This window comes from Syzygium oleosum, unplaced genomic scaffold (genome assembly GCF_021117445.2).
Source record: "Syzygium oleosum isolate NSW1041296 unplaced genomic scaffold, Sole_v2.1 Sole_v2.06, whole genome shotgun sequence".
NCBI lineage: Eukaryota > Viridiplantae > Streptophyta > Magnoliopsida > Myrtales > Myrtaceae > Syzygium > Syzygium oleosum.
Window position 1 is genome coordinate 6,679,090 of NW_026607490.1, and position 20,474 is coordinate 6,699,563.

The 20,474-nt window shown below is 39.2% G+C and overlaps 1 protein-coding gene and 1 pseudogene across 1 annotated transcript in view; both read right to left on the reverse strand.

Annotated features, from left to right (window-relative positions):
• LOC115694558 (uncharacterized) overlaps positions 1-20,474 on the reverse strand; it is a 118,803-nt gene that overhangs the window by 96,917 nt on the left and 1,412 nt on the right. The window lies entirely within an intron of this gene.
• Positions 1-20,474, reverse strand: part of LOC115664620 (uncharacterized) — a 103,389-nt pseudogene that overhangs the window by 5,838 nt on the left and 77,077 nt on the right.

A 20,474-nucleotide genomic window follows, 5' to 3' on the forward strand; every position in this document is an offset into this window, starting at 1 on the left:
TGAGAGGCGAATTTGAGGTAATTCGTATGAAAGAATCTGAATCGATTGCTGTTTATTTCACGAGAATTTTGGCAATTGTTAATCAGATGAAAAGAAACGGAGAAGACGTTTCCGATGTTCGTGTTGTTGAGAAAATACTTCGGTCCTTAGACAAAAAGTATGATTATGTTGCGGTTGCAATCGAAGAATCCAAAGACTTGGATGCCATGACGGTCGATGAACTTATGGGTTCATTACAAGCCCATGAAGAAAGGTTTAGAAAGAAAAAGATTGAACCGGTGGAGGAAGTTCTCCAAACGCAATTGACCATTCGAGATGAAAAGGAGCAAAGAAGAGATCCCGTACAAAATCGTGGGACAAATCAAGATCGTGATCGAGGTCACTTTCGAGGAAGAGGTCGTGGACGAAGCAGAGGAGATCCTGCTCGAAGTGATGGAGGATACCAGTACCAAAGAGGTGTTCGTGGAAGAGGAAAGAACTCGACAAGTCAATGGTATGATAAATCTAAAATCCGGTGTTATCATTGCAATAAACTTGGCCATTATGCTTATAACTGCTGGAGCAAAGAAAGTAGCAGAGCAGACGAAAAGGCGAACTTGGTGAATGATGCCGATCAAGTTCTCTTGTTGGCATTCAAAGAATGTGAAGAAGGTCAAAGCGATACATGGTATTTGGATACCGGCGCAAGCAATCACATGTGCGGGAGAAATGAGATGTTTGCCGAGTTAGATGAGACAATTAAAGGGAGTGTCTCATTTGGTGATAACTCTAAAATTCTTGTTGAAGGGAAAGGTACAATTTTGATTCGCTTAAAGAATGGTGCACGTCAGTTTATTACTAATGTTTATTATATTCCAAAGATGTCAAGCAATAGCTTGAGTTTGGGACAACTTAAGGTTATACTGTTCATATGAGAGATCTTAATCTTATATTGAGAGATCGGAATAATAAATTGATTGCAAATGTGAAGATGTCGAAGAACAGGATGTTTATTCTTAATATAAAGAGTGAGATGTCTCGATGTCTAAAGACGTGCGTAGATGATCTTTCATGGTTGTGGCATTTGAGGTTCGGCCATCTCAATTTTGGCGGACTCAATTTGCTTTCTCGCAAGAAGATGGTTTATGGCTTACCACATATTGATCATCCCGATCAATTATGTGAAGGGTGTGTTATCGGCAAGCATTCCAAAACTAGCTTTCCGAAGGAGGTGACTTATCGAGCGAAGAAGCCACTTGAGTTGATTCATTATGATTTGTGTGGCCCGATCAATCCTCACTCATATGGTAATCATCGATATTTTGTTACTTTTATTGATGATTTTACTCGAAAAACTTGGGTGTATTTTTTGAAAGAAAAGACAGAAGTGTTTGATATTTTCAAACAATTCAAGAACCTGGCTGAAAAGGAAAGCGGCTATTTTATCAAGGCTTTGAGGACTGATCGTGGTGGAGAATTCACCTCAGCCATATTCAATAAATTCTGTAAAAATCATGATATTCGGCGTTTCTTGACGGCTCCATATTCTCCTCAACAAAACGGTGTGGCTGAACGGAAAAATAGAACCATTCTTGATATGGTTCGAAGCATGTTGAAGAGCAAAAATTTATCCAAGGAACTTTGGGCTGAAGCTGTTTCGTGTGCCATCTATCTTCAAAATAGATGTCCCACATATGGACTTGAAAGCATAACTCCACAAGAGGCATGGACCGGGAGAACACCAAGTGTTTCGCACTTGAGAATTTTCGGAAGCATTGCCTATGCTCATGTCCCAGATAAAAAAAGATCAAAACTTGAAGACAAAAGCAAAAAGCTCATCTTTATCGAGTATGACTTATCATCCAAAGCCTATCGATTATTTGACCCTAACACTTTGAAAGTGTATGTAAGTAGAGATGTCAAGTTCGATGAAAATGGAATGTGGGAAGAAAATCCAAAAGAAGAAGGGAATGTTCGTGATGATTCCAATCAAACGGAGTTGAAAGATCAACCTTCACCTTCTTCTCCAACATCTTATTCAAGTTCATCAACACTATCCTCTTCAAATAGTGTCGATGAACCGCTAGTGCCAAGATCGAGAAGATTGTCTGAAATTTACGAAGCTATCGAAGAGCTTTATCTTATATGTCTTCTTGCAGATTATGAACCACTTGCTTATGATGATGTGGCCAAAGAAGAAAAGTGGAGGAAAGCCATGAACGAAGAAATTGAAGCCATCGAGAAAAATCAAACATGGGAGCTTGCTAATCTTCCGAAGGACAAGAAATCAATTGGTGTTAAATGGGTGTACAAGGCCAAGAAGAATGAGAAAGGTGAAGTGACAAGGTACAAAGCTAGATTAGTCGCGAAGGGGTACAAGCAAAAAGCCGGAATCGACTATGATGAAGTTTTTGCCTCTGTCATCCGTATGGAAACGATTAGATTGATTATTTTCATTGCTGCTCAAAATAATTGGCGAATTTATCAAATGGATGTCAAATCAGCATTCTTGAATGGCATCCTTGAAGAAGAAATTTATGTTGAACAACCCGAGGGGTTTGTTGTGAAAGGTTATGAAGACAAAGTGCTAAGGTTGAAGAAAGCTATATATGGGCTTAAACAAGCACCGAGAGCATGAAATTCCAGAATTGATGCATATTTCAAGGCGAATGGATTTTCTCAATGTCCATACGAGCATGCACTCTATTTGAAGCAAGAAAAAGGTGATATTCTACTCGCCTATTTATATGTTGATGATCTTGTTTTTACAGGAAATAATTCGGCGATGATTGATGCTTTTAAGGCATCGATAGTGAAAGAATTTGAGATGACCGATAATGGTCTCATGAATTATTTCCTTGGTATCGAAGTGAAGCAAAGTGCCGATGGGATTTTTATTTCTCAAAAAGGATATGCAGAAAATATCCTTGAAAAATTCAACATGAAGAACTATATGCCGGTCAATACACCAATGGAGTGTAGAACCAAGCTTTCGAAGTTTGATGATGGTGCCGATGTTGATTCGACATATTATAGAAGCTTGATTGGAAGTTTGAGATACTTGACATGCACGAGACCGGATATTATGTATAGTGTTGGAATTGTTAGTCGATACATGGAGAAGCCGAAATCATCTCATTTTAAAGCTGCAAAGAGAATACTTCGGTACATCAAAGGTACTATTTCTCATGGGTTACACTATTATTGCTCTAAATCTTTCAAACTTAGAGCTTATTCGGATAGTGATTATGGTGGAGATATCAACGATCGAAAAAGCACCACGGGATTTGTATTTTTCTTGTGCGATACTGCTTTCACGTGGTCATCAAAGAAGCAATCAAGTGTTACTCTGTCGACATGTGAAGCTGAATATGTAACTGCATCTTCATGCGTTTGTCATGCAATATAGTTGAGAAGACTACTCAAAGATATTCTTATGGAGCAGAAGAAAGCAACGGAGATTTTTGTTGATAATGTTTCTGCTATTGCTTTGGCGAAAAATCCAGTTTTTCATGAACGAAGTAAACATATCGATGTTCGATATCACTTCATCCGAGAACAGGTTAAAGAGAATGAAGTTGAAGTATTGCATGTGAAGATCGGAGATCAAGTAGCAGATATTTTTATTAAACCTCTCAAGATCAATGCTTTTCGAAAGTTCAAGAGCCTACTTGGAATGATCGATGGAAGAGAATTTGGTTTAGGGGGAGTGTTAGAAATTAAACCAAATTTGTTAGTACTTGTTTCCTTTTTGAGTCGTTCGTATTTCCATATTTTGATAGATATTGTGAGATATTGTTTCTAGTTATATTTTAGGAAAGTTTCCTAAGTCAAGTAGGTTTCCTAATTAGAATAGGTTTCCTAGAAAGAGGTTTCCTATTTCGAATCAAATTATGGTCTATATATAGTCTATTTCTCTTGTAATTGAGATATGTAATAGAAAGACGCGAATTGCGATTGTTTCACCTTCAAAAATTCCTTTCATCAAATCAATATTATTGCCGCGCCTCTGACGCTCAACAAAATCCACCGCAGAAAGCTCCACGCACTTGGCAATCGGACACTGCATCAAGCGAAACGAGCCAAAGACCTAACAACAGCATAGCATAGCATCTAAACTAAGCATCACTCACCACCAGGGCACACGAAGAAGCAACTACTTAGCTTTTCACCTGGGAAGGCGAAGCTCGGATAGCGAGGTCGTTGCCGAGACGCGGGAGAGACGAGTGATGGCGCGAGCCAAGGTCTTCAAGGCGTTGCCACTGTGGTTGAACTCCTATCTTTTGAGTTCTTCGCTTCCCTCTCTGCGCTGACGGTCCAGATAATTGGCGGGATGGGAAGAAGAAGAAGAGGAAACAGTGGGTCTTTTGGCTCGGTTATCAAAATATACGAGATTTTATCGTTCATAATAGAATTGATACATAATAGCCTCATTTTTAGATTTTACAATAATATAATTCTTACTACTTTCACTCTCTATAAAAAAAAAATTACCATAATTGGTACCCTTTTCATTTTCGTCCTTTTTTGTGAGACGTAGTAAGTTCCTTTTTTTGGGGCAGTTGGCAGAAGAAAATCAATGTACAGCCACTTGAACTGTGTATCCTAAGAAAGATACCTGGTATCCATATTACGTAAGCCCAGTGCTTGAGCTTTGCCGCATTTTGTATGTCTGGTTTGGTAGCCCAATAAATATAACATGATGCAAAAATTAGTGATGCTAATAACAGAAAGGAGAATAAACACATGTGGAAATGTATTTATCAATAAACACATATTGAAAAGAGAATTAACGCATGTCAAAATATGTTTATCAATATATGTCCATGTAGAGCGGGGCCCACACAACTAGTTCTTAGTATCATAAAAGGTGATTGGATTATTGTAATGCACGTTATATTAAATTTGATGCCCATGACCAACAACGCACAAAAAACCCCTATCAATTCTTTTTTTTCCAAAAAGATAATATTAGGAATAATTACAAAAATGGTCCTTACATTATATTGTCACTATTTAATTTTGGCCCTTATTTTTTTTTTGACAAATTTAGTCCCTAAACTAATTCCACGTCACAATCTTAGGACAAATCTGTATTTTTCCATTCAAATGTGGACTGAGAGTGCTAATTAAACACCAACATGTCTGACCAAAAAAAAAAACCGTGGAGATGAACACGTGACATTGACATGTAAATTACAACTCCAAACTTGATGGAAAATTACAAAACGGGTCGTGGCACTAGTACTCCCGTTCAATTTTGGTCCTCGTACTTTATTTTTGTCACGTATTTGGTCGGTGGGCTAATCTTTAATCTTGATTTTGAGGATGAATGTCAGTTCTTTTTGTCGTCTAAAAGCAAACAAAAAATTTGGATTAAGGGCTAAAAATTAATTTGTGGCATCAGCATGTTATAATAGTGCAAAACCCAGTGGAAACCCGCATGTTATTGCGGAAAGATAACTTAGTCATGTAGTTTGACATTTTAAAGAATCATAACTAGTTAGTTTTAAGTATGGTTCGATAGCTATGTTCGTTATCATTAAGTACAATTACAAAAATTATCTGTAATCGATAACATTCGTCATTATGAAAATACATTATATGCCACTTAATTTAATATTGATTTGTACGAAGTAATAGAAAAATGCTCTTGTGCCGTATATACCTTCTATAAATTATGCTATTAATAATGTAGGTCCACGCAAATATTTAAATATCCAATCGTTTCAATTAATTCTGCTTAAAATTCTAATATTTTGAGTAACTTCATAATTTTTTTTCATTTTCTACGAAAGAATGTTCATTTTGAATTAATAGGAGCCCTTTTCGACCAAAACAAAAAAGTAATAGGAACCCTAGAATTCAATAAAAACTAAATAACTCTAAAAAAAAAAAAAACAAACGTACAGATCTTTCTTCATATTTGTTGATTATTCCTCCTCTTCAAAAGATTAATCAACAAAGATAAATGAAAAGTTCATGTTTTCGTTATTATTGATAAATGAAAAGAACCTTAGATAGAAAAACTACAAAAATAAAATAAATATTATTTACCATGAGGTGTCGGGATTCCGGCCGAATGAGGAATTTGATGAATCTTTGCAACTATTTTACTATATTTATCAACGACTCGATGGAGTATCACTGCATGAAAGACAAAAGGCAATGATGTCATAGTACAACGAACTACAGATTCAGTGCTGAGTACTAAAAATGCGATTAGAAAAATTAGAAGATAGTTAAAAATATATATATAGAGAGAGAGAGACCAGGAATTCACATCTTGCGGCCTCCTCTCCTGCCGACACGCGGACCGTCATATGAGTCCAAACTCTTGGGGTGATTTAGGACGAAGCTTTGGAGGTCATATGAGTGGGGTGAAGCTTTGGTGGTCATATGAGTGCAAACTCTTGGGGTGATTTAGGACGAAGCTTTGGGGATCATATGAGTCCAAACTCTTGGAGTGATTTCGGACTAAGCTTTTGTTTCATATGAGTCCAAACGATCGGACGAAGCTTTTTGATCTCTTGGTCACATGAGTCAATGGACAAGGCTTCGCAAAACTCCGAAGCAAAACAATTCATATCGTATTTTCTTTCTGCTCCCATCGGTCTATAATTAATGCTTTCTCTACTCGCAGCCTCCAAATTTCATATCACACAAGGAAGGAAGAGAGCATTCACACACGGCTCGGAGATTAATGGCAAACAACAATCCAGCCTCCTTCAATTAGTTGGGGGACCGCGAATAAAATCATGCAATCTTGAGTTTCTTTCCAGAAAAAGAACTTGCTATCTCCAATCATGTCCTCTTTGTGTGTTCCATTACGTAAATGCTGTTTTATTCGGAAACAATCTTGTACTCTGCATAGATCAGGTAAACTCGTCCTTTAGTGCAACATTCGGAAACCATTGTACAAGTACAAATCGCCCGGGTTTCTTTTTTTGTTTGTTAATCCATCCATGCGTCTATTCTTGATCATATTGTTTGAGCTTTTTTGAAAGACGGTCGTCTAACAAGTAGTTTGCTGATTTAATTTCCAAGAAATGGAGTAGAGCATGTGGCTCAAATTGCTGCAAAATATAACCCACGGTTTGACTCCCTGGCAGTGGCCTTGCGTCAAATTATTAGGGTCAGGCATAGCTCCGTAGGTCCAGCCAACATTGCTAGTGAACCCATCATTATGCCTATTGGCAAAGTGATTGAAATCATCCAGCGGATATTAATCTCCAAGATGGGAAGGCAAGATATCGACTCAAAGTTTATACTTGTGTACGCTCTCATCTCTGTTACTTTTGGATGTGTCAAGTGTGGCTCACTTGATGCACAATCTACTTAGCGACATGCCTTGATTGATTTTCATTCCCTATGTCCTAATGTTAGTAATCCTATTCGTATTCGCGAATTAAAGGATCAATTAGCAAACGGCTATGGTTTCTGGCTTTCTTGATGTGGTGATGTCTTGGTGGCCTTCCAATGTGGGTTTCTTACATAGATCTCATATTACATTATTATCTCGAACACCTTTTACACTACAAAGCAGAATGTATATGATAATTGTAAACATATCCCATGTTGCTTTTTCACGGGATATATTAGAGTCGGATTCTACCCTAATTTATTTCGCGTGTGCGGTCCCCATTTGCCAAATTTCACTTTTTTATATACATACAATCTCCCTTTATGCATTTTTCGAGAGAACAATGCTGTGAATCTAACCGGCACTACGAGTCAGTTCTGCCAAAAAAGAATTGCTTAAATATTTAGTGGCAAAATTGAAGTAAATAGATCGGTGCTTTTGGGTTTAAATCTTTGATCATTTTGTCCATTCATCAACTTCCAATGCAACGCGTCAAATCTTTGGTAAATTAATATTTAATCTGAAAACTGCCACTTCTAGTTCTTGGGGACTCCCAATCAGTGGCCATAGCGCACATAAACTATTCCAAAGACGTCAAATGACGTAATTCAATTAGAAGAAGAGTGACATAGTAGTATATCTAAGAGTCCAAGTTATACTAACATGAACACATCAACAAGTCCAAGTTTATATTCAAGAAGAAATTCAGTGGACGGTATAATACCGTGCTTTTAGTGTAAATCATAACTAATGAGTCTATGCATCATTGCAGGAGTATAACCTATAAGCGTATTGCAAGCAGGGACGAAATTAGTCTATTTTCACATTGAGCGCATCAACACGATATTAATTATCATGGTGACAACTGCATGAAATTTATGCGTGTTTCAATGTAAAACACGATATTAATTATCGTGGGCCGAGATACTAGAAACAAACTTTTGGTGGTGTCGAGACAACAAAAACAAACACCGTTGGTTTTGCAAAAGCTGCAGGTGCAGTTCTTCATGCACGTGGCGTGATGGAGATGGAGACTTCTTTGAGATATTCAAAAGGACTCGACAGTAAACGGAATTCTTTTTGCTCAGCTAAGTAATAAGTTTTGAAGGTATTAAAACTCACGGAGAGGGATTACCCTGGCCATGAGTTTTACCTAAACTAATTTACCAAGTTAATATCATCAAACCTTTCTGATATAAACAACACCCGAAAGTGCTTCTATAGTCATTTCGACCAATTCTCAACTGTGGATACACATAAATGACGCATGCATAGACCGTTGAGATATGTTGAGGTACTTGTGGCCGTAGAAATATCTTGTGGGATAAATAATCCGTGTCCAAAAGAAAAGAAACATTAATGACTATTAGCAATAAATCTTACTTTTTGATGGATGTACAATGACTGAAAATGCAAACCAAACCGTTTGTGTGTTCATTAACTTTGAATTGATCCACGCCCCGAATCGAATATAACCCGAACCGAAAACTTGGTTCGGTTTTCTTTTTTGAAATATTAAAAAGAGATTTAGTGGAAAATGAGAGAAATTATGTAAATTGTAATATAAAGAAGATGGGTGATTTTCAGTTCAATTCGGTTAACCGAACCAAATCGAAAACTATCCGAACCGGAATAAAAAAGCGGTTATTTTTCATTATCTGAACCGAAACTCCAACCGAATCGAATGCCGAACCGGAACAAAATAGCGATTATTTTTCATTATCCAAACCGAAATCCGAACCGAACCGAAAATGCAAGAAAATTCGGTTCGGTTTGGATCGGATCAGTTTCGATTTTCCAGTTCCGGTTCCGACGCTACTAATGAATACGCCCCCCCAAGTACATATGTCTGCTATGAGAGTTTCTGTCATTAGAAACCACGTGTATAGAAATTCTGGATATTTTAACAAAAAGTTAAAAAAGAAAAGAAAAGTAGAGAACAGGTATTGGGTGAGCAAGTGGCCGCTCCCGAACCTCTGTATTCAGAGTCAATGCGGACGTAACTCGGGTTTGGAGGGCCCGCATTTAAGATTTGGTATTCAGGTATTGGGTTCGGAAGAGCAGACAAAAAAAAAACTACGACGAAGACGACATTTCACCCAAACGGCCACGATGGGCCTTTTATTCAACCAAGAAAGGAAGAGACTTAGCGAGGCAAAGTGCGAAGGTATAACGGAGAACAATAATTCAGCTGATCACGATGGTCGGAGGTAGGTAACCTTCATCGACCCTTATATATATATATATATATACATATATATATATATATACATATACATATATATATATATATATATATATAAAAAGCAGTGTATCCCAGCTCCGTTTGGAGGATTGCGGGGCAACTCGTGCACTGTAGCCAGCTTCATGGACCTTAAATATATATTTTTTTCAATGTAATTTAAGTAAGATTTATAGAAGAGAAAAATAAAAAAATGTCACGTCAGCATTTTTGTTAAGCAAATTGATGGAGTTTACGGAAGGACTTGATCGTACTTTTTTTGAAAGTTTTAAGATTCAATCGTACTTCCGTGACAAGTTTTGGGATTTCCGATGCATTGGTCCCTTTCATAAGATATCCAATTACACGATTTTTAGTAATACTTATCGTAGTTTGCAAGCTTTCTAAATTTAGAAATAAAATAAAATAAACGTCATTATACTCATAATAAAATATTGAGTTTTACCTTATATATTAGATATATTTTCGTTAATCAGTTAATGGTGTATATATAAATTATCAATTTTAGGTCGAAGAGAGGATTATGTCATGTAATATTTTCGCAAGTGAACATATTACTCTTTTTGATATTACTTCTATAAAAACTCATCGGAAAATTGTCTATGCATAGTGTCTGTTTTTTGTACCTGGGTAATATTTGGTCATTTTTCAGCGAACGTTGAAATTGAGACTTTTGGTGAAGGCGTCATGCTAGCTGGTCTTCCCACTATTTTCTCAAAACACCCGCCCGGTTCGAGAAAAGCTCTTTGATGCCATCTTTAGATTCTCCACTGCTCCGCCACGTCAGCTCGGCGGACAATCGTGGTCTTTCTCCCCGTTCACACAGAGCAAAAGCATGTCGTTTTGTTTTTGTTAGCATTGTCGCATCTCGATTTTCGCGGGCACCGTGCCTGTGGCCGTCTTAATGGGCCTTCCCATCTTCACTTCTTCTTCTTTTTTCGACATTTTCCCTTCTTCTTTTTTTTTGGATCGAAATCTTCCCTCCTTTGAAGTGTATATATTCTCCCCCAAAAGTCGACTGCAGCCTCTACTTCCAGAAGCACTCATCTCAGGTGAATCACTTTTTTCCCCATTTGTTTTTCTTCTTCTTCTTCTCCGTCTCTCCAGGAGGCAACGTCGGAAGGTTAATGGATAACAACAATCCAGCTGATCTCGGTGGTAGGAGGTAAGCTTCAGCGACCTCAAACATGCCATAAACTCCTTCTGTAAGTTGGAGGATTGTTCTGACCAAAAAAAAGAGTTGGAGAATTGCGACTAAAATCATGCCAAAATCTGGATTTCCTTTCCTGTTCCTATATCTGATCATGCCCACTGTGTATATTCCACTACGTGAATGCTGTTTTGTTGGGAAAAAACCTGCAGCCTATGTAGATCAGGTGAGCTTGTTGATCAGTGACCTTGTATGTTCAACACTTAGGAGCTCGATTCCAGGTGTAGCACTTAGAAACCAAGACTGAGGTAAAAGCTACCGGGGTCTCAAGTAGAAGCTAGAAACCGAGACTTGGGTACATTCCCGGACTGAAACTCTGGTTCATGCTCGGTACAAGACCGATCACCGAGCTTGTATCTGAGTCTCGGGTAGCTTGAGACTCGGTTTCTACTTGAGTCTTCTACCGAATGCCCGAGACTTGGTTTCTAGGTTCTACCCAAGACTGAGCTTCTACCCAGTAAGCATGGGCTTTACCTGGTTGTTTACACACTCTGTTTTTGAGAAGAAAAATTCTGTCACATTGATGAAGAGACACGACTGTAAATACACTCTGTTTCTTTCTCTTGTCAACAGAAACTCATATTAAGAACAACATAATAACAAAAAATCTTATTCGCTTTTCCTCCTAAGAAAAGTTAAGACCGGCAATTAGCTTTACTCTGTTTCTACCCAGTAAAGCATGTGGGCTTACCTGGCAGTTTTGTGTCTCTGGGTGGTCTTGTTTTGTGAATAAGTGTCCTAAGAAAAGGTTAGGAAAGGTTTGTAGGTGTTAAGGGCGTATCTCCTAGTTTTCTGATGTTACATTTTGTCCAAAAGAAGAGTTTTTTTCATTAGCTTAGTTAGCTGTGCTTCAATAGATGGGTTACACTCCCGCAGTGCATACACAGGTTAGACTCCTGCAATGCATAGACTCGTTAGCTATGATTTGCGCCAGAAGCTTGGTGTCATACCGCGCAGTAGTTTCTTTTTAACTTAAATTGGTAGTTCTGAAAGCTTTTGGATAGATTGTCGTCTCATGATGCAGCAAGAGCTCAACACTCGAGCTTCTCCAAAAGAGTGTACACTAACAAGTATTTTGCTGATTTTATTTCGTAGAGGTGGAGCAGAGCATGCGGATGGAATTGCTGCGATTCATTTCCTGGAGAAGATCCTTCTAAAGATCCTGATTGGTGCCATAGGAATCACGGGTATTCCAGCCATAACTAACCTTGAAGCCATCGTGTGTATCTACACAGTGCTCATAATTGTCGGGCGGTTACTAATTGTCAAGATGGGAAGGCACGATATGGATCCAAGGTTCTGCTTTACGCTCGCTGGCATCGTTGTTGTTCTCGGATGCGTCAGGTGCGGTCTGCTGATATACATTCCGCTTCATGTCATGCCTTGGCCGATTTTCGTTCTCCGCTTCCTTCAGTTTATGAACCCATAAGCATCCACTGCGAATAAGAGAATTGTGGCGGGTTTCGATTTTCTAGATATTGTGGTTTGCTCTTTGGGAAGTTGGTATTGATGTGCATAGTGCTAATGTTGGCCGAAACACGAACCTTGTGTTGTACTACTATTACCTTCGGGACACAAATCTTATGTTGTACTATTATTACCTGAAATACATAGTATGTGACGTGATGAAGAAAATGGTACTACTTTGTTAATATCCCTGTGCAATACAATGAAGTTGGAGACACGGGATTTTTTTTTTCTTTGGCTACAGAGAAATAGGAGAATTGATTCATAAAATTTGAGAAAGAATCGCATTATCCTCATTCACTAATCTTCCGATCCACGAATTGCAATTTAGATGTAGTTCCTCATATGCAACCTCAACAATATTCTAGGCACTATCTTGACATGAACATCGAGTCACAAATGAAAATCACTAAGCCTAGCATAAAGGAAGCACGCAATATGTGAGAGAGGGAAGTAACCGGCCACAAATTCTTCAACGAAAGATTTACCCATTTGAGAACAAAGCAAAATCACATTAGGAAAGTGAAATGCACGACCTATTATATGTTGAAACATATTTGGAAGAAATTGAAAAATGAGACACAGTAATTTTGCTTCAATATAAGTATTGGGCCTGATCCATTGAGCTGAAGAGTCAAATGCCGTCACTTTGCCAAATACCCATGACTTTTTGCAGTAAACTATGCGAACAGCCCCCAAAAGCCCAAAGCAAATCACAAGAAATTCCGTTTGCCTACGTCTTGTCTTCTTCGATCACGAGAAACTCGTAGATGGGGAGTGTTGGAACGCCGAGTTGTACCCCCAAGATTTGTTCTCTATTCTTTTTTTCTTTCTTTTGATTAATATATCCACGTTTTTATTCTTGATGTTTTTAGTGGGCAAAAGGACACTACAAGTGCCATAACTTGTGTACGGCGATCACTTTGGTACCATAACTTTTTTTCGGATCACTTTGGTGCCAAGTCGGAGGAAAAGAAATCACTTTAGTGCCAATTTGGCCGGAAATCCGACGTGGCATTTTTTATTAATTTTTGACGCCGACATGGCTTGCCGGAGGCTGAGTCAGCGTATACAGTCAGCATTTTTTATTTTAAATATTTTTTTTCATTTTTTTTTCTTCTTTCCTTTTTCTTTTCTTTTCTTTTTTTTCTTTTCTCCCCTCGCCGGCCGGCCGGCCACCGGCGAAGCCCGGGAAGGGCTGGGCGAGGGCGGCCTTGCCCATGGCCGGCGAGGCGGCCGACCCTCGCCGGCGACAGGCGAGGCCGGCCCTCGCCGGCCCGGGCGAGGCGCCCTCACCCGACGCCGCGGCAAGGGTCGCCCTCACCAGATCCGGCGAGGCGGCCCTCGCCCGCCCGGGCGAGGGCTTCCCTCGCCGGCTGGCGAGGCGACCCTCGCCGGCGTCGGGCGAGGGAAGCCCTCGCCGGGCGGCCGAGGGTCGCCCTCGCCGGCGTCGGGCGAGGGAAGCCCTTGCCTGGGCCGGCGAGGGTCGCCCTCGCCTGAGTCGGGCGTAGGCAACCCTCGCCTGGGCTGGCCTCGCCTGTCGCCGGCGAGGGTCGGCTGCCCCTCGCCGGCCATGGGCAAGGCCGCCCTCGCCCAGCCCTTCCCGGGCTTCGCCGGTGGCCGGCCGGCCACCGGCAACCGGCCGGCGAGGGGAGAAAAGAAAAAAAAGAAAAGAAAAGAAAAAGGAAAGAAGAAAAAAAAAGGAAAAAAAATATTTAAAATAAAAAATGCTGACTGTATACGCTGAAAAAATTTATTTAAAATAAAAAATGCTGACTGTACACGCTGACTCAGCCTCCGGCGAGCCACGTCGGCGTAAAAAATTAATAAAAAATGCCACGTCGGATTTCCGGCCGAATTGGCACTAAAGTGATCTCTTTTTCTTCGACTTGGCACCAAAGTGATCCGAAAAAAAGTTATGGCACCAAAGTGATCGCCGTACACAAGTTATGGCACTTGTAGTGTCCTTTTGCCATTCTTAGTGACTCGAACTCTTGGAACGGACAATGTAAATAGTGACATATTTAGTGACACTAAATTTATCGAAAAGCAAGATCTATTGTTGATAGTCATAGACCTTTTTTGTGGACGAATTCTTTTTTCACAAGATGCTTCGATAGGTCATGAGTATCTTAACATATCTCATCCATTGATCAAAGAAAATAGTTTTGTAATACGTTAAACTCTTTCTGTGGTAAGTATTACCAGCTACCACATTAAATAAATTCAGAAAAAAAATTAGGAAATAGTTTTCTCAATAATTAGAAGGAAACATAACTACTTATTGAGCCAATGTTCGCATTTCAATAGGGTCGACGTTGGACCTCTCAAAATTAAGATTCGAAAAAATGATCCAAATCAAAATTAGTAAATCCATCTCCAAGAAACTTTCAACTAAAGCCTGTTTTTACCTTAACATATGCTTGCCGTAAATTACAACCCATGAAACTCCTCAAATACAAATGCGTTGCAATCGACAAAGCAATAAATATAAATCATTTTGATATTTGGCCGATGTTTGTAAAAATAACATTACGTTGTACCGTGATTTGTTTTATTCATCGTGGCGGAATCTACGGCGTAAATTTTTTTTTACCAGGGGCTTAGCACTCAACATCTACAAGAGCTTACACAGGATTATAGGAAGAGGAGAGAAAAAGGGCACCAGACCACATCACAGCCACTCAATAATCTCCAGGTGGCAAGCTAAGCCGACTTGGAGAAATGGCCAGTTTAGCTGACGTAAGCGTTTACATCACCAGCCCTCCAAGCTCCCCTCTCGCTCTACTGAGCTGGCATGCCACTCAACCTCTGACACGTGGCACCAACTTCAACTTCAACCCTATTCTCATATAAATAAAAACCCGTCTTTCTCTCTCTCGCCTCATTCCTTCGTCGATCCATTCGTTCGATCAAAGATCCGAGGTTTCAAGCTTCTTGGGGCTTCTTTATCCCTTTTGAACGTGGATTTTTTTTTTCTCATTTCGAAAAAAGGGAGATGCCGACGTCACATTTGGACATGGATTCTTTATTCCAAGAAATACTTCCAAAGTTCATAAATGTCTCAACATATCTCAACCGTTGATATATACTTCATTTATATTTATCATTGTTGAGAATTGATTGAAACGACAATCTCCATCCTCTCTTTCTATGCTTATTGGAAATAGGCTTTGTTTGTTTTGCAAAACTTTTTTTTTCTAAGATAGCATTTTTCTCATTTTTGGGCATTTGGATGGTTTAGGAAAATTAGTCAACGAAATATTCTTTTTCCAAGCCAATGGAAAACCTATGCTTAAATTCAGAAAAATGATTTTCTCTTTAAAAATTCAAAAATTATTTTCTGAAATATGACTAGATATCAAGCCAGAGACTTGCGCACAGAAACCTCAACACCCGTTCTCGGGTCCTTTAGTAGAGGGCCAAGGCTGGGTCCATTGAGGTTGCACCTAGGATCTCGGTGCTCGTTTCCGGTTCCTCAATGCCCGGGCCCAATACCCCTGTGCCCATGCCCAAATCCTTGGTGCCCAGCCTGAGTCCATCGAGGCCAAGCTCGGGTCCACAAAGGTTAGGCCCGGCAGTAAGCATGGGTGTCTAGGGCCAGCCTTAATGGATGTAGGCTCTATCACCGAGAACATAGGCACGTGCATTGAGGTCCCGAGCCCGACCTCTATGGACTCGTGCCTAACCTCCATGAACTGGGACTTAGGTGCCGAGGACCCAAGCATGGGTGCCGGAGTCCAGGCCTGACCACTATGGACCTAAGCCCGGTCTCGATGGACCCAGCCTGGGGTGCCAGGGAGCTGCGCATGGGCATTGGGATCTTGGGTTGACTTCTATGGGCCCGTGCCTGATTCCTTGGCTGCCCATGCCCTAGTTATTAACGCCCGCATAGTGCATGTCTATTTAAAAAATTAAAAGCAAGTTTGCCTTTTCAAATTACTTGCAAAATATTTTTCAGAAATGTCAAATTTTCCACAAAACAATTGAACACCAATTTGTACCCGAAGATTAGTCCTCTATTCCTTTTCTGTATTTGTTAATATATTCAGATTTTTATTCTCAATGTTCTGAGTGAGTCAAACTCTTGAAGCAAACAATGTAATTAAGGACATATCAAGTGGTTTTAAATCTATCAAAAGTAAGATCTTTATCAATAGTTATCAACCCCTTTTTCTTGGATGCGGTTCTTAGTCCCACAAGATAATCTCATAAGTCATAAGTGTCTCAATTGTCGATACATGTCTTGCTTACATGAGTCAAAAGTTAAGAATTGATTGCTTTTTGTCAATGCTGGCTCGGACTTTCACCTCGTGTTCTATTATTGCATTCAAAGCAGGATATAGGATGATGATGGTAGTTTTACTTAAGATCGTGGTGCAATTTATGATTGAGAAATGATGATGGAGAAACTGGTCAGTTTTTTTTTGTTTTGAGCTAGAGAGAAACAGGGGAAATGATGAGTACATTGGAAAGAATCACATGATCTCCATTCACTATTATTTCATTTTTGGATACATCGTATTGCGAGTTTGATATAGTTTGTAGCTCATTCCTCATGTACAAACTCAGCAATCTCTATACAACAAAATTTAAACTAAGCTAGCTAAATGGACATCGAACTACATACGTAAGGTAGGTTGGACAAGTACAAGCTTGATTCATAACCTGCCCGTTCACTTACGCGATAAGATAACACCAAAGCTATGATTTTATCACTATAGTTGTTTTTTAAGACCGATTTACCAACATTACTCAGTAAATTCATTTATACAATACTTGCCAATGTAACAAGGTACTCATGCCTAGTAAATGGCCGAATAACGACGGCCATTTGTGCATGTTATGTATTTTACGTCATCACATGGTATTAGCACACGAATCAAGCCGATTGAGATTTATGTCCTCAAATCCATGCAAAAAAAGTTGCTTTTTTTTCCCTACTATAAAAAGAATACACTCGTGCATGTGGACAAAAATGTCTTTGCAGCCAGAGAAATCAAATATCTTTGATCATGAACGTGACACCCTAAATAAGTGCTAATCGGTCCCGGACTCTAAAGGTCATGGGCAACATGAAAGGATAGATGTCAGATTTCATGTGCAGATATATGAGAATTAAACTGAACAAACATCAAGACATTTGCCCTGAAGGTTGAAGTCCGTGGATGAATGACCGTAGGTGGAGGTGACAAATGCAACATAAAACGACATGATGCCAAGACCCAAAATGTGTGAAGAGGAAAAACTCAGACACAAGGACTTGCTCTCCTGAAATTTACGTGGAGGGACTTATTCTGCAGAACAAACTCCTTATCCGAGCCTCAAGTAAATTTTATGATACCTTGACACTGTCACAAATTACCTCAGCAGAAATCATTGCCACAAATTAGAACACCAGAAATTTGCCACCTTTGAGTATACATAATGGAAGCAACTGACAAGGAAAAGTTAAACTTAATTGGTTGGAGTTTAAAAATGGCGGAATCATTCTGGTAATCATTCTGGAATGTGATTTTAAGAAAGGAACACAAACATCTCTAAAACCATTTGACCCGTTCCTTTTTAATATACACAGATTAACTTATAATGGTTTCCAAAAGACAAAGCAGAAAAGCTTTCTACGGCAAGGGATCTATTTAGGTTAGTACAAATGAAAAAACTACAAGCAACTTCAACACCATCTCCAATAGTTCTAAACAGCAGGTCCTGTCCATAAAGCATGTGATTCTGTAGGATCTATTGGCGCTGCTCTGTTTTTCTTGGCAGGAAGCCAGGAACGAGTTATGATAGAATACGAGTGTAGAAACATACCCATACCGACACCTCCTTCAGCAAAGCACATCAACTTAATACTGAAAAACAAAAGAGAGGGGGAAAAAGAAGCGCGTTAAAATGGCAGCTTTAATTGCATGCTGGACTAGCTAAATAGGCACGAGCACTAACGTAAAGTCAAGTAGGTGAAAAACGAGAAAAGAAACATAATGCTATCATAGTTAAACAGGAAACATAATGCTATCGATCTTCATAATATGGCAGTGTTGATTGAACGCAGAGTCAACACCATCCTCGTTATCATCATCCTCATTCTCATCCTCATTGGCATCAACCCAATTACTTCGATGACGTCGTGAAAAACCATGTCCATCTACACAACCAAAGGACGAAGAAAATAGTTTTAGAGGGATTATCCAGAAGCTTCCCCAGTATCAGCCTGGCCCAGCATTTCATTTGCTGAAGGTCCAGTATTACCTTCTTGTAATTCTGATGTGAGAATGGTGGCCACTACAAGTGCAGCATCAAAATTGGAAGAGGCCCCTTCATCAATGCCGAATTTAGGGGCCATCAAAATAGGCCTGTTTCATAAAAACATGCAGTTGTATCAAGTTCATTTCTTTTTTCTATTTTACATTTAGTTGTACTTACGCCCCTCTGTGATGGCAGAGATGTTGCACTTGAAACCAAGAATTTAGTACCAAAAAGAAAAGTCAAAAGACACGCATTAACCATCAAGTTTTGCACTGATAATTTTAGCTGGCATACTCTACTAGCATCTTGCATTAAACTTGATAAAAAAACCATTTACCATCCGAACTTAAACCTCCTTACACTACTATTATTTAAACTCGATTCGAAGGTGCACTATGTTATGTCGATCAACTTTTCAATGATAGTCTCTTGTTTTTTGACATTTAGCCCAAATTGTCATGGGCCTTTACGATTTTGATTGTGAAGCTATGCATTAGCATGTTTTAGATCTTTGAGCAGATAACTAGCAATCATTCATCTACAAAACCAGTTATGGATTGATTGCATGAAAACTGCTCGTTGCATCTGAGCTACTTGCATAACAAAATTGAAGTGAAGCATGGAAAAAAAAATGGGTAGAAGGTAAGATACAAAAGAGCACTAAGAATTTACTTACTCGCCGACCTTCTCAAAGTACAAATGAATGTCCACTTCACATTCCTCACAGAATGCAAGAAATGCCTCGATTTCCAAGAGATGGACAAAGGTTAAAAATTATCATGTTCACTAGAAAACGCAAGGAAAAACTTCAACATAAAAGATGGTCCTGAATGTGACTCCAATAGCATTTTGGCAATTAGGTGGACTCATTTTAAGGAAATGGAGATAAGTTTGAGGGTGAAGTCATATGTTCAAGAACTTTTAGCTGCATTTATGACCCAAATATCTTGCTATCTGATATAATAAAAAACAAATCAGATCGAATACCTTCAACTCTTTGACAGCAAAAGTCAAGTCCACTGGGTTACCACTATGAGCATACTGCACAAACTCTTCCGCAGGGTCTATCCACAGCTGAGTGTGCAGTAAAGAGTCGTTTTTGGCAACCAGAATCTGAACCATGATGTTCTTTGCCATATTCGGTTGAAAAGAATATAGTTCATGTCTACATTTGGTAGGATTGATGTAGCTTTGGAACTCAACAGATTTCCCACCAAATTCACTTGCAGCATCAGAAGGTTTGGAGTTGCATTCAGTTGCAATGATAGTGATTTCCTGAAGGGATGACTGAATTTGCAAGCAATCTGTTCAGATCATGAGGCCTCACTACAAAATTGCTTGGGTATTGTCTCCTATCCGGAGATAATTGATGTACGTCAGGGTCAACATTGCAAGTAATCCAGTATGTTTTCTTAATTCCTGCATACATGTGACAAGAACTTGGTTTAAACCTCATCACATATGCATGAACAAAAACTCACAGTTTGCGTGGTGAGATAAACAAGTCTCTCTGCATGGTACAGCTTCTTATCAAATTAATGCAGGTTTGACAACCTCCAATTATATTGTAGTTAGAAAACATACAGAATGATATGTAGTTAGCATGATTGAGTCAAAGACTTAAAATGGTAAGTGGCCAACAAAAAGAAGTAAAAGTCGTACACATGGAATCTAATAAATAATAAGTTCCCGCCATCTCTTTATTCTGAATCCGTTGGCTTTATAGGTCATATTGGTGCGCTGCAAAATCCATTAGACAGAGTTCACGCTGCTTTTGCGTGATGAAAAATTAGAGAAGCTAATCTTGGTGGACTCATATGATATGACTTATTAATGCTCATCACAGCACTTTGCAGTCATTTTCTCTCAATGAACGTGTCAGTTTCAAGACTTCATTTGCTGCTCGTTTTTTCCATAGAATTGGAGCGAGATTATTTTTAGGGGAAAAAGGAATCCTCTAACCC